This window comes from Stenella coeruleoalba (assembly GCF_951394435.1).
Source record: "Stenella coeruleoalba genome assembly, chromosome: 19".
Taxonomy (NCBI): Eukaryota; Metazoa; Chordata; class Mammalia; order Artiodactyla; family Delphinidae; genus Stenella; species Stenella coeruleoalba.
Genome location: NC_137165.1, coordinates 57,933,614 through 57,948,319, shown reverse-complemented (window position 1 = coordinate 57,948,319; position 14,706 = coordinate 57,933,614). Strand labels below are relative to the sequence as shown.

Here is a 14,706-nt window from a genome sequence, read left to right as displayed (position 1 = left end):
TGCATATAATAATTGTACAGTGGATAAACACAGCAGAAACCACCATAATTCAGAGATCAAGGCTAACATCACCAGTAGTAACACAAAACATCATACTAAAATGCCTAAGAAGGACACAACTTTACTTCTGTGGTGTCTTTGCCAAAGATGCATAACCTCTTCCTGAGCAAAAAACAAACAAACAAACAAAATTTCAGACAACCCCAAATCGAGAGACTCTCTACAAAATTACTGACCCCTAAGCATCAAAAATGTCAAAGTCTGAAAGACAAGGACTGAGACTTTGTTACAGATTAGAGCCAACCAAGGAGACATAAAAACTAAATATGATACGAGGTCCTCAATTAGCTAGTGGAATACAAATAGGACACATGAAGAACTGGTAGAATTCAAAGAAAATCTGAAACAACTGATGTTATTTCCTGGTTTTGATCGTTCTAATACGCTATCTAAGATGCTACCATTAGTAGATGCTGAGCGAGGTAAGATGGGAATTCTCTGTATAAGTTTTGCAACTTTTCTGTACGTTGAACATTAGACCAAAAATAGACGTTAAAAAATCAAGCTACACTATGATTTCTCAGATTTATGTCTCACTAAAAATTGGTCTTCAAAATTTGGATAAAAAACTCTAAAAGAATGCAGAAGGGTCAAAACGAGTGTTAGAATGATGGCTATTCAGGATATCCAAGATGATGAATATAAGTTTATATTGTCTCTAACTTTGGATGTGATTTGCATGAGGCCAGGTCATGTCTGATCGTGGCTACTGGTACTTCTTTGATGAAAACTAGGAACATCTACTGGTAAAGTCTAGTGAGAATTTTTGGAAAGGCATCTATATCATTCACAGAATCACGGTCTCAAAGACTTTAAGTTGGGCAGGGACCTTGGAAGAGCTTTGGCCAATAAAATATTTCACACGAATAATTGGCCAATAACACTTTACCCTAGATACACTCTATACCCATACATGCCCTCAGTTTAAGCATTATCTGACGTCACTCTACCTTCATTTCCTGAAATGTGTCACATGCAACTGTCCATCTAAACCATGCCTCTGAGATGCATTTCATTCATCTTTAAACTTCTTCAAAACCTGTTGTTAATTGTTATATTGTCATCAGGGACTTGCTCGTTAAAATTAAAAAAAAAAAACCACCTGAAAATAGAATGTAGGTGTTAACCTAGCCTTATGTACATTTCCATGGAGAATCCAGCGTTAGGCAATTAATTGCTAATAGTCGAACGGCAGGCTGCCGTAGTGTTTGGTTGATATAGATTATTGAGGGGAGGAGTAATTATTTCAGGTTAACCTCAAGAACACATACATACATAATAAAAAAGCTCACATCGCTCTCTTTTTACTGAAAATCTTCCCTTCCCCACCCCCAGCCCAGGCCAGCAAGAATGCAGCCATAGAATGACATTTTCTGTAGGAAAAGTCAATCCTGGGACATTACAGTTTATAAAATCAGAAATATTTCTAGGAAAGCACAGCAAAAAATCAATTTATTTCTGTTCCCTCAAAAGTAGCCAGTGCTAATTTTGTCTGGTAAAAGAAAAGTGAGACGTATATAAGTGAGAGAGAAGAATGGGTTCTCACAGCTCCATCCATTCTCCTCCCCAAATGCATGGGTGATGCTGCTTGGGTACATTTTCTTTAGTTACCTCTGCTTCTATGGCTGTGTTCTGGGGCATTTTCTAGTAGATTTTGCTGACACTTGGCCACACAGCTTTAACGAAAGTCACTTCACTGTCTAGGAGAGATCAAGAGAAAACCTGACCTTGTGTTGCTTAGGTTTATATCATTAAATGGTGGTGCTTCTGTTGGTTGGCAAACCATATCCCCCCAGCTGCCATGGTGTTCTTTTCTTTGGTCAACACTCTAACCTTACCAACTTCCTTTCCGTTCCTCTGCTCCAACAAAATTACTCTTGCCCCAGGCCTTTCACACTTGCCATTTCCTCTGTCCAGAATGATCTGCTTGCTCTTCCCCTGGCTGGCTCTTTTCTCAACCTTCAAGTTCAGCCCAAATATTATTTCTTCAGACTGGTTCTCTCTGCATACTTCTCTATAATGTAGCCCCCAATCTCATCTTTAGAAGTAGTCTTCTATCACCAAACACGATATTGTCAAAGGGCTTGTCAATTCCAAAATCATCTATTTAGTTTTTATATCTTTGGTTTAGTCCCCCCATGAGAAAATAAGCTTCATAAAAATAGAGGCCATGTCCCATTACTCTATTTCAGACACCGTCCTACCAGCAACTCTGTGGAGTTGAAACTCTTACCCTTTTATGGTTGAGAAAACATTTCAGAGGTTAAAGAATATGCCAAGGGTCGTACAGCTAGTGAATGGCAGAGCCAGAATTCAAACTCAGGCAGAGAGAATAGAGCTCTTAGTCACTTTATTAAACTCTCAGGATTCAGTAAAATCAAGTACATAAAACACTTAGCACAGGTTCTGACTCATAGCACTTAATAAATAATATGTGATCTCATAAAATCTTCAAAATCGTCCCGGGGGAAAATAGTATACTCTACCTTCATGTAATAAATAAGAGAATAGTTGCTATTCAAAAGGGAGAAATAATTTGCCCAGGAAAGCAGTACAGGTAGTGTCCAACTCACCCTGGTGGCTCAGGTCTTTCCCAGGACACGTAATATCTTGTAAACCAGGATGGGTGGTGAGCCAAGCAGAGTCCATATTGAAATCAGCTATACTGAATTCCAAAACTCATTCTATCTTCCTCCCAATATTATAGTAGACAGGCTTGTGCTTCAGGACCTATACTGAAGTTATTGAACTGAATGGCTTCCCTTTATTAAGATGATGGGCAGCAGCTCCTTGGAAATACTGGAAAATTTGATTGTCGTTTTAAGACAGATAAGTGAAAGCAGTCTGGGATAAAATCAATCCTCAGAACCCTGAAAGTTGTAATCTTGCAAGTACAGCATTAGGTACCAGTGAACAGCTGGCCGCAACCCACAGCCGTAAGAGCTTCCATGCCGAAGGAACCTGGGTGATTGCTTTCATTTATTACTTTTTAAAAAATAAATTTATTTATTTTTGGCTGCATGGGGTCTTTGTTGGGGTGCGCGGTCTTCTCATTGCGGTGGCTTCTCTTGTTGTGGAGCACAGGCTCTAGGCATGTGGGCTTCAGTAGTTGTGGCACGTGGGCTCAGTAGTTGTGGCTCACGGGCTCTAGAGAGCAGGCTTGGTAGTTGTGGCGTACGGGCTTAGCTGTTCCGCGGCATGTGGGATCTTCCCGGATCAGGGCTCGAACCCGTGTCTCCTGCACTGGCAGGCGGATTCTTAACCACTGTGCCACTAGGGAAGCCCCTGGGTGATTGCTTTTACATCCCCAACGTTTAACTGATACCTTTTCAAAAAGAACAAGAGGTCCTGTGAGCTCTGTCCAAGCCTACCCCAGGACATCCCATAAACGAGCACAGTAACTCCAGACAGAGAAAGACAGCCTCATCACACTCCCTCACGGCTGAGTGTCAACGTCACCATCAAAGGGACATTACGGATGAGGAAGGTTTTCTTGGACAAGGGATTGAGATCTTCCACTGCTTTTTGAAAGATCGAAGAACAGAGAAGGAGGAAGCAGGAAATTATTTTTTTAAAATGGTGTCTGGATATTAGCAGTCCGTGCCACTTAAGTTATTTGTTAATATCCCGGCAACATGCATTAAACACTTCGAATCATCCTGTTTGGAATTCTGCACCGTGACTAAACTCTGAGGATCAAGAATCTAGTCCAAGAGCACTGAACGTCCAGATCAATTTTCCTCACTATTTATAAGCACAGGATAATTTCCAAATCTCGGATTTACTTACTTAGGAGCTATCAAAACACTCACTTTCTGAAGGATAATCAGTACAGTCAGGTTCTGGAAGCTGATCTGTAAGCAGCTCTGCCTCAGTGGGTTGTCCCCAGCATGCGGACCTTTACGTTAACATGCTGCCCCATCATCCTCATTCTGACCCTTCTAACATTTCTGACCCCAGCCTGCTTTATGCAGATAACAAGCTCTTCATATTTGAAATCTACTGAAGAGTTTGGAATTCCAAGATTCCCAAGGTGGTTAGGTTCTTAGGAAAAGATATTTATAATAATTATATAATTACCAATCACTCAACCAATCTTTGCTGAACACGTTTTAACTTGTTCCAGCACTTTCTAAGACTTTTTGCTTGGGGCTATTAGTTGTAGATTATCCCATAAAGAAATCCATCATATACTTCTATGGTTATTTCTGAGAAAACTCTATGGTATAAGGTGTTCAAGAATACAACCTACAGTTAAATTAATATGTAAATAAATATTCAAAAGTTGGGGGCAACAAAATCATGTTGTATATATAGATTATGTGAAATAGATTATATGTAATATTTGTTATTTTTGATGCAAATGTATTAAAATGTACTATATAGTTATAGTATATGAAAATAGAGTACAACTGCTTTTTATCAGTATATGTGAGTTGGAGAAAAATTCTAAAATTATTATGTAAAATGAAATAAAATATCAAATATTTTCCTTGAAAATCGTTTATATCAGCCAATGTATAATATATTATGATTAGCATTCTTAAAATGTTAACTAAGGCCCCTAAAGTACAGATTAGAGTTTAACTTGTATATATACACATATCACTGTTTATATTGAAGTATTTTGAACATGTAGTAGTGTACATATAAATTAAAAATTGTTGGGAATAAATATCAGAGAGATTCCTCTTTTCGGCAAACTTTAACAGGTTTACTTTCACTTTAGTTCTGTTCTGATCTGTATGCAGACCACTACAAATCTGTCTGGAGATTTCAAAACATTATATATTATTCCTTCAATCTTAATTTCATCAGCAGCTACTGGTATTTCTCAAATCAGGACTGACTTCTAAGAGACAAGCCTATTTCTGCATGTGGTTTCTCAGTTCAGTCACTCATAGCCTGTGACTTGCAATGAGATCTGGTACCGAAGGATGTTTTGCAATTCATGAGCTCCTGTAATAGACCAAGTTGAAATTCGCCACCATCACTCTTGCTCAACAGAAGAATCTAAATACAATTAAACCTTACCTTGAGTGGGTGATGTGAAATTCAACCTTAATCGCTTTCAGGGCTACCACCCTCCACCAGAATAAAACTGAGAAAAGATTCTCTTACACAGTCCAGGATGTTGAAGAAGGCTCTCCCGTCTTAGGTGCAAATGCAGTGAATGGAAATATGGTCAGTCTCCAAGCGGGTCCTTTCTGTCATAGCCAGTGTTGCCAGCATTTTCCATGCGCAAGAGGATCTATGTCATAAATAAAAATGTCAATCAAATATCCATCAAATGGGAACAATCTACATCATTGAAAAATATTTAAATATCATACGAATGCTTGGCCTCCTGTAACATATCATTGAATTCTTAACCCAAGTAACGACGAGATCATTAGAACTACTTCTTTCTCCCAACCCCAAAATGAAACCTGTTGATAGCTCCCTGAGAAGGTCAGCTAACCAGAGGGGCCAAAAATCAGATTATTGATACGTACCATGTATGGACCTTGAAATGAAAAGTTTTTCTATACTTTGTAAAAGATGATATCAGTGTAAGTGTATTTAAAATTATTTTTCTGTTAACCTTGAATGGTTACCCAGAAACAGGTATATGTTTTAAAAGGGAATTCTGGAAAATAAAACATTTTGCAGACATTCTTACAACTGGTATCCAAAGCAAATTAGGAATACACTTTGAAGGAAAGTAAAATCATCCTCTTCTGACTGAGGCAACAACAGGGCAGGTTCAACATTAAAAAATATAGCCTAATGAACTTCGTGAATGAGGGAAGACAAGGCTTCCCTTTGACTTTCAAATTAAAAGAATGTATTCTGAGGGCCATAAATACAAAGGCATCTCTGAAATGAGCAGAAAGCCAGACACGTGAATGTCACAGTCAGCGGGCAGAGACGGATTTGAAGAGATGCAGAAAATATCAAGACTAGCCCTTCAGTTTGCGTCAGCAGGGATTAAATACCAGAGAAGCTACTACACCGAAGAGCAGCACCTTGTACACTTTTTTTTTTTTTTTTTGCGGTACGCGGGCCTCTCACTGCTGTGGCCTCTCCCGTTGCGGAGCACAGGCTCCGGACGCGCAGGCTCAGCGGCCATGGCTCATGGGCCCAGCCGCTCCGCTGCACGTGGGATCTTCCCGGACCGGGGCACGAACCCGTGTCCCCTGCATCGGCAGGCGGACTCTCAACCACTGCGCCACCAGGGAAGCCCCACCTTGTACACTTTTGATGCAGACTTGCAGGAAGAGCACAATTTGGGAGGTACAAGGTGTTGGTTCTCTTTTTATATCTTCCATTTGCACAGAGTGATGAGTAATTTAAAAACGGCATTTTTTCTTGGATTAGACATGACATGCATTGAGTCTACAGCTATGAGTTTATTGGCCCTCACAGCAAGTTTGTTGCAGGGTGAGTTTTATTATCTCCCTTTTACAATAAAAGAAGCTGAAATTGAGGTGAAACGACTTACCTCACGTCCTGTCCTCCAGGCCCCTCATCCAAGGAAAAAAAAAAAAAAGAAAGAAAGAAAGAAGGAAATACGTCGAGGAGATCAAGGAAGCGATATTTTCAGCTCAGACTTGAAAAGCTTAGGACATTATTCTATACTTGTCAGAATCTTGTGCTATGGGTTTGTTTGTCTTTTTAACTTCCAAGGCTCAATAAATAAAAACTTCTGTGTCATTGAGCAGCTATGTACTTCTTTCAGTATCTCAGCTATGCCTAGAGAAAGACTCTTTTTTTTCACTCAAATTAACACTATCATTCTAATAGTAAGTGAGCATGACTAACCTGGCTCACAGGTAAAGCAACTGGCTGGAAATATAGTCCCTTGCTAAGCAAACCCTTTACAAAAAGTTATAGAAGTGACAGCAGATAGCGTGAAAACTGATAACTGGAGGAAAAAGTAGCAAATTTTAACTTACTCTCTAGAGTTTTCAAATCAGAAGTTTTTGGAAGAAAACAAGAATGAAGTTATTAACCCCCAAAATATGTATTTTTCGTGGCTGAACACATGCATTTCTAAATTGCCTTTTCAAAGGGCTTTACTAATTTACACTATTCCTGAAATATATGCCCGGATTTCACTAAATTTACACCTAAACTTAGTATACCTTCTTTAGTGAGGTGTCTGTTCAGATCTTTTGCCCATGTTTTAATTGGGTGGTTCATTTGTTGTTGTTATTGAGTTTTAAGAATTCTTTGTGTATTTTGGAGTGAAAAATTTTGACATAATTCTCAAGGCTGTGGTCTATGGGGTTGATTAACATCATTTAGAGGCTAGGAGATACCATTCTATTCATAGCTGATGTAAATCTAATAACAGAAGTAATTCCTATTTACATAGATCTTGCATGTCCTGTTGATACTATAGAAGGACTCCCTAAATTCATGACCAAGCTCTTTCTTGGGGAAGCGATCAAAATATGGTTGTGGGTACCCTGGATGGAAAATTTCCCTAAAGCTCGTTTCTGATGGCTTTGTAGTATATTTTCAAGGACATACATTTTTTTTGCAAAAAATTAAATAGATTTTCCTATATCATTCACTTTTTTTGTTTTTGATTGGTATTGATTTTATATTACTCTTCTACAGTTTGGAGGATGAGTTATTTATGATGAGGAAAATAAGAGCCTGAGACATTTAGCGAATTGCAAACTGAGTTAGAACAACCATTGTTATGTTCATTAATACTATTTTTTAAATCATTTATGGAAGTAGTTTCTTTTAGGTTAAGGCTGCTGTTCCTCATGTAAAACACTTTAGAAGTTGAAGGTTTTTAGTCAATTCCCACCAAGGATACAAAGCAAACTGGTTTCAAATTCTAATAGCCAAACCAATATAACCTGGATTTCTGAGTCTGGGAGGAAGAAGTAATACATTCTCTATGGTGCTGTACCTATTGGTCTGTGATCATCAATTAATTTTATGTAAGTATGTATTGAGGATTGAGAACCGGGCAATTCTATAATTGAACACACTCTCTGGTAAGAAAAATAAGAAGAAAAAGTAGAAAAGAGGCAGTATTCGGCAGCTTTTAGCATTCATTTTTGATACTTCATGTCTGATCAAACCCAAGCAAATGACCATTTCCCAAAACTTATTCCAAAAATATTTCACTTGGCAAAGCAAAGTCATTAGCATAGCAGTGGTAGATTCCCCCCTGGAAGGAATTAATGGCTCATGTAATTGTGGGGAAGTCCCCTCACCAAAATCCTCATCCATGACACTTCTGCCTTTCCTTCATCTATAGGGCACACTCTTGAGAGTTATCTCAAAAACGGTCACTCCAAAATATACAAAGAATTCTTCAATCTCAACAAAAAGAAAATGAACAGCTCAATTTTAAAAATGGGCAAAAGATCTGAACAGACACCTCACTAGAAAAGATATGCAGATGGCAAATAAGCATATGAAAAGATGCTCTACATCATCTGTCATTAGAGAAATGCAAATTCAAACAATGAAATGCCACTATACACGCCTATGGCCAAAACCCAGAACAGTGACAACGCCAAATCCTCGCAAGGATATGAGACGACAGCAACTCTCATTCATTGCTGGTGAGAATGAAAATGGTACAGCCACTTCGGAAAACAGTTTAGCAGTTTATTACAAAACTAAACATACCAAACAATCCAGCAGTCGTGCTCCTTGGTATTTACCCAAAGAATTGAAAACTTATGTCCACAGGAAAAAAAACTGCACATGAGTGTTTATAATAGTTTTATTCTTAATTGCCAAAATTAAGCCACCAACGATATCCTTAAGTGAGTGGATAAATAAACGGTGGCACATCCAGACAATGGAATACTATTTAGGGCTAAAAAAATGAACTATCAAGCCGTGAAAAGACACGGAGAAAACTTAAGTGCATATTACTCAGTGAAAGAAGCCAATGTGAAAAGACGACATACTGTAAGTTTCCAAGTCTATGAAATTCTGAAAAATGCAAAGCTACGGCGACAGTAAAAGGATCAGTGGTTGCCAGGCAGAGAGGGGAGAGAGGGATGAATAGGCAAAGCAGAAGGGGTTTTTAGGGCAGTGAAGCTATTCTGTACGATAGTGTAACGGAGTGAACCCTAAAGTGAACTATGGACTTTGAGTGATAATGTTAATAATGTGATCATGTGAATGTAGGTTCATCCACTGTAACAAATGTACCATCTGGTTGGGGACGTGGATAGTCAGAGAGGCTGTATATGGGAGCTCTCTGTACTTTCCACTCGATTTTGCTGTGAACCTAAAACTGCTTTAAAAACTAAATTCTACTGAAAAAGAGAGGGGGAGAAACCATCTTCACAATATGTTCATACAAGATAGAAGTGCAAGAGGATGTTACTGGGTTCTCCATCAATATGAGTCTTAAGAGGAAATGACCAGATTCTCTAAGGCCAAGTGCTTTAAGCAGATGTATCCTTCTCTATTATCCTTGAGTCATTTAAAAATTCCTTTTATTTCCTCAATCTGTGCCCTATTGTGTCGAAGAAATAAAGGACTAGTCAATAATTCAGAATCATTATAAACCATTAATCATTCAAATTTATTAAACAGCAAAGATACAATAGTAGCATTTCTAATAAGAGGACCAGGCAATGAGCTATAAGCATGTTGGAGCCTTTATTCTGGTGATCGCTTATCCATTTCTCTGGAACAGATGCAGTCAGCTTCTGCCTTCTCCTCATTTACATGCTAATAAAGAGTTGGCAATGAGAAGGAGTTTGTAGATAGAGGATATTAGAGATTCAAATGTATTTTCACATTCTCCTGAAAAGGAATTTTAATACTCAACCTACAGGTTTTTGTTCTAAAACCTGGGCCTTTGGTGCAACTAAATTTTTTGCATTTGCTACTGTTGCTATCGCACTCCATCCATTTCCAGAATTAGCAACTCTGAGCAAATTCAATTTTTTTTTTTAAACTCCTCTGGTCAAAATTTACATGGTGAGTTAGAGTGGAATGAAGAATTAGAACAGTTATTTGTAGTTATATCTACATTTTAGAAAAATAAACTTTCCTAGAGGGAAAACTAGTGACTTAAGTTGCCTCGTTTTAGGGATGGCCTCTGTTATAAGATACGGAGATCATCTTCACTAAAATGGAATTTTCCAGTCCTGCTTGTGGAGAGTATGGTGATGGTTATTCTCCTAATGCTGATGTAAAGACATTCCAAGGACTCGAAGGGCCTTTTGAGTCAGGCCCATGGAAAATAAAAGTTAGCATCATTTTCATAGTGAAGCATAATTGTATTTTTCTCAAATTATTAATATACAACATTATAGGCTTAAGTGCTTCTAGTGGAAGGATAGGGAAGTGAAAGTCGGTAAACCCTCACCCAAAGTCTTAGCCTCAGCACCAAAGTAGGCGATTCTCAGGAGCCTGAGAGTGTCTGTAGGGCTCAAGAATCCCCAGGAATCTCCTAGTGACTTTTCTCAGTCTGAGATTCCAAGGTGGAGGATTATCAGAAGTTCGGCTGGAACACACACTCTGCTTCAAACATTCTGTCTAGCTATGCATCCCCTTACCCCTCCTTCTTTCCAGACTTACCAACTGGACTCCAGCACCTGCCTTTCATACACTCCAACCTGGAACCTTATGTGTGGGCAAATTCTGGGAAATGTAGCTCCCTGCACTTTAGAGGAAACCTTAGAAGGAACTGGTGGTGATGCCCAGTGAAAACAGAAAGTCAAGGTCATGTACCACGATAGTACCTCTCCAACAGCTATTTCATTCACTTGGAGCATCTCAATCCAATATATCTCATACATATTTTCAAAAGCAGTTGCAAGTCTGAATTACTTATCTTACTAATGCTTATAAGAATTTGGAATTTAAATTGAAAGAAAGAAAGAAAGACAGGAAGAAAGAGAGAGAGGAAGAAATTTAGAAAGGAAGGGAGGAAGGAAGAAAGAAAAAGAAAGAAAGGAAGGAAGAAAAAGAAAGAAAAGAAAGAAAGGAAAGAAAGAGAAAGAAAGAAGAAGGAAGGAAGGAAAGAAAGAAAGAGAAGTTTGGGTTTACTAAGCTTCTCGGATGTATAGATTATTGGCCTTTCATTAAAGTTGGGAACTTTTTCACCATTATTTCTTCAAATATTTTTCCTCTTCCACTCCCTCCTCTCCTTGTGGGACTCCCATTACACATATGTATGCTTGACAATGTTCTATAAATCTCTATATATGTCTGTCTCTGTTCATTCTTTTACTGATTTACCTTCAAGTTCACTGATTCTTTTTTTTTTCTGCCTACATGAATCTATTGTTGAACCTCTCTAGTAAATTTCTCATTTTCATTATTTTACTTTTCAAGTACAAAAATCATTGTTTCTTTTTTATAATTGCCATCTCTTTAATAAGAGACTGTTTATTGAATCATGGTCTTCATACTTTCCTTTAATTCTCTAAACATGGTCATCTTTAGCTATTTGGACTCCTTTGAAGTTGTTGTTTGCTAAATTCAAAATCTAGGTCACTCAGACACAGTTTATATAGATTGCCATTTTTTCCCACTGGGTATGAGTCACATTTTCTTGTTTCTTTGCATGACCTTTTGTTGAATATTGCATATCTTAGATAATATTGACTTTTTCCCTCCTGAGGATTGACTTCTGTTTTCTTTATAAAATCTGTGACATCTGGCTCCCCCCAAAGGTGTAGCTGCTGATGTTTTTACTGTTTCGTATTTGTTTCGTTGTTATTATTTTTTGTTTTTATGTTAGAGCCTGCTTTCCTAGGGGTAGTCCACTGTCTGCATAGTTTACTGTTCAGCCAAAGCTAAGTTAGAGGTTGTGCTCAAATACCTCAAGCCAGTAAGGTTTTCCACTCTCTGATGATAGGTCTGTGTATGAGCTGAGGAGTGTATTCAAAAAGACTATATTAAGTTTGCCCACTTTTTACTTTTTTCTGTCTCATTTGAGCATGTGCACTGGTACTATAGACCAGGTACGTGTAAGTGGCTTTGGTCTGCTCTGATCTCTGCTGCACACACACAGCCTCTGGCCACCCCTGGATATGTAGAAAGCTTACCAAGCCCCCTATGTGTGCCTCCCTTTACCAGAATTCCTTGTTCAATCACTAGCTATTCACATTCAACCTAATAGAGCAACTGGCCCTCTCTTTTCCCTTGCTATCAAGATTGCCACTTGAATTAGTCAGGGTTCTCCAGAGAAACAGAACCAACAGGATCCACACATGCACATATAAACACACACGCATATACTTGTGTATATATTTGTGTGTGTGTGTATAGATATGTAAAAAGAGCGTTATTATAAAGAATGGGCTCACATAATTATGGAGGCCAAGAAGTTTCACCATCCGCCATTTGCAAGGCATCTGAGACCCAAGATAACTGTGGTTAGCCCCAATCTGAGTTCAAAGACCTGAAAACCAGGAGTGCCAATGGTGTAAGTCCTATTCTGAGGGCAGGAAAAGACCAATGTCCAGCTCAAGCAGCCAGACAGAGAGAGAATTCTCCTTTCCTCCACCTTTTCGTCCTATTCAGGCCTCCCTTCAACAGTTTAGAAGATGCTCACTGACATTGGGAAGGGCAGGCTGCTTGACTCAGTCTATGGGTTCAAATGCTAAATATCTTCCTGAAACATCTTCACGGACACACCCCAAAATAAAGTATAACCAATTATCTGGGCACCTGTGACCTAGTCAACTGGACGCATGAAATTAACCATCACACCACTTTATAATAATGTTCTAAGTCCCGTGCGCCCTCACGGGCAGTGACAGTGAAGCTGCTGGTGTTCCGAGCCTGTCCATCCCTGGCTGAATTATCATGGACAGAATGAGTGGGGTCATGGGAGCAGTCCTGGGCAAGGACACCATAGACGCGTGCTGTCCTTACCCAAAGTTTAGTAGTTATCACATAAATGCTACTCATATTGATGTACAGTATTGTTTGATCTCTAGATTTTTTTTTTTTTAGCAATCTGAAATGATTGTTTTTGACAGTTTTGCCCAGTTTTATGGTTGCATTTTGTCAGAGAGAGGATTAGTTGGCTTCCTAATCCCTCCATGCTGGGAAGGGAATCTTATAAACTACAAATTTATCTAAAGTATATAAAATAGCTCTTTTTCAAAACATTCCCTCAACATTCCAAGCCTGCAAGGAAAGATGGAGAAAGAGAAAGAGAGCTCTATCTGGGATCCCAAAGGTCTATGACTTCACAACAGAGTGTAGTGAAAAGCCTTGTACTTTGGACTCAAATGAACCTAGGTTTGAATACTGGCATTACAACTTCCTGTTATTATATGAACTCTGGGGAAAAAAGCACGTAACCTCTTTGAGCCTCCTCTGTAAAACAGAAATCATAGCCAGACTTTGTGAAGACTAAATGCCTTGGCTGTACTATGTGCTTAATGGACTCTAGTCTTCAGCATTATACCCCTTCCTTTCCTTGCTTTCCATAAGCATGTACTATGTGCAACTGCCTGGTTTCATTTTTGGTGTTTAAAAATTGCATTAAAATGTGTATTTAGTTATTGGTGTTTAAACAGCGCATAGCTGGGGTTATTGGTAATTCAAGAGACACAATGTAGAAATGGTTTCTAAAGCAACCAACACCCCTCTGGTTTGATGCCCAAGAATGCAGCCCTACTCTTATGTTTTTAACAAGCCTTATGCTGATTTATGTTTGCAAATGTACTTTTGGTAGTTTTCTTAGGCTCTGTTCCCAGTGTCTTTCTTTAGATAACTATTGTATATATATTTTTTGCAGTATTTTCAAAGTAACAAGGAAGAAAGAATGAAGAGGATAAAAATGCATGTTAGTTTTGATGGGATAAATTCCAAACCAACTTATTCTAGTAGAAATTCTTTTTATTTTTTTCCATTTTTCTTTCAGTCAAGTTATCTGCATTGATATCATTACAGTACTCTTGCCATTTCTACTTTGAATTAACTCATCAACCACAACTAGTTACTATATTATTATTTCATTTTTCTAAGTACTGATCATGGCTAAAAAGTGAAACTCGATAATGTTAAAAAAACTCAGGCAAGCTATTCATTTGGCTGGATCTTGGTAATATATTTATTACATATATATTTTTGCTTGTTTGGGTACCCAAACGTATTGTAAGTTTGAGAATTGAATCAGCATTTTCCCTTGCCTATTAAATCTTAATAGTGAGACAATTTAATTTCTCCTTGATTACCTTTGAGTACTAGACATCAAATATCAACCTGGTTTTGTAGAAACAATGTTGAAATTGGAGTGGAAACAGGACACAGATTTGCCCTTTTCTTCAATAGCTGTATGATCTCAAGTGAATCAACTCTGAATTTGGGTTCCCTTATTTTCAGTAAGGCAGTGGTTTACTCTCCAATTTTCTAATGCTGCTAAATGCTGTGACTCTGCAGTCAGCTTACATCAGTCTGAATTTCACTCATGTCTTCTCTAAATACTTTATCAATTAAATGCTGTTACTGGCCATCTGCCTAATTATACCAAGGGCTGTCTGGTGTATTTGTTCCATTAGGTGTGGGATAGTGTTTTCAGAGATATGATTTAAGATTCCAAGCAGCCGAACTTGTCCCTATTGAGATTGGGACCTTACTTTTCTATAGTCTCATATTAATAGTCATTTTGTAGTGATGTGAACTTCTTTATTGATCCATTAT

The 14,706-nt window shown here is 38.3% G+C and overlaps 1 long non-coding RNA gene across 1 annotated transcript in view; it reads right to left on the bottom strand.

Annotated features, from left to right (window-relative positions):
• Positions 1 to 4,792: 4,792 nt before the first annotated feature.
• Positions 4,793 to 14,706, bottom strand: part of LOC307177484 — a 37,216-nt gene continuing 27,302 nt past the window's right edge. The window contains exon 3 of the long non-coding RNA XR_013825051.1: positions 4,793 to 5,311. This is a non-coding gene — a long non-coding RNA (uncharacterized lncRNA). The remainder of the gene's footprint in view (positions 5,312 to 14,706) is intronic.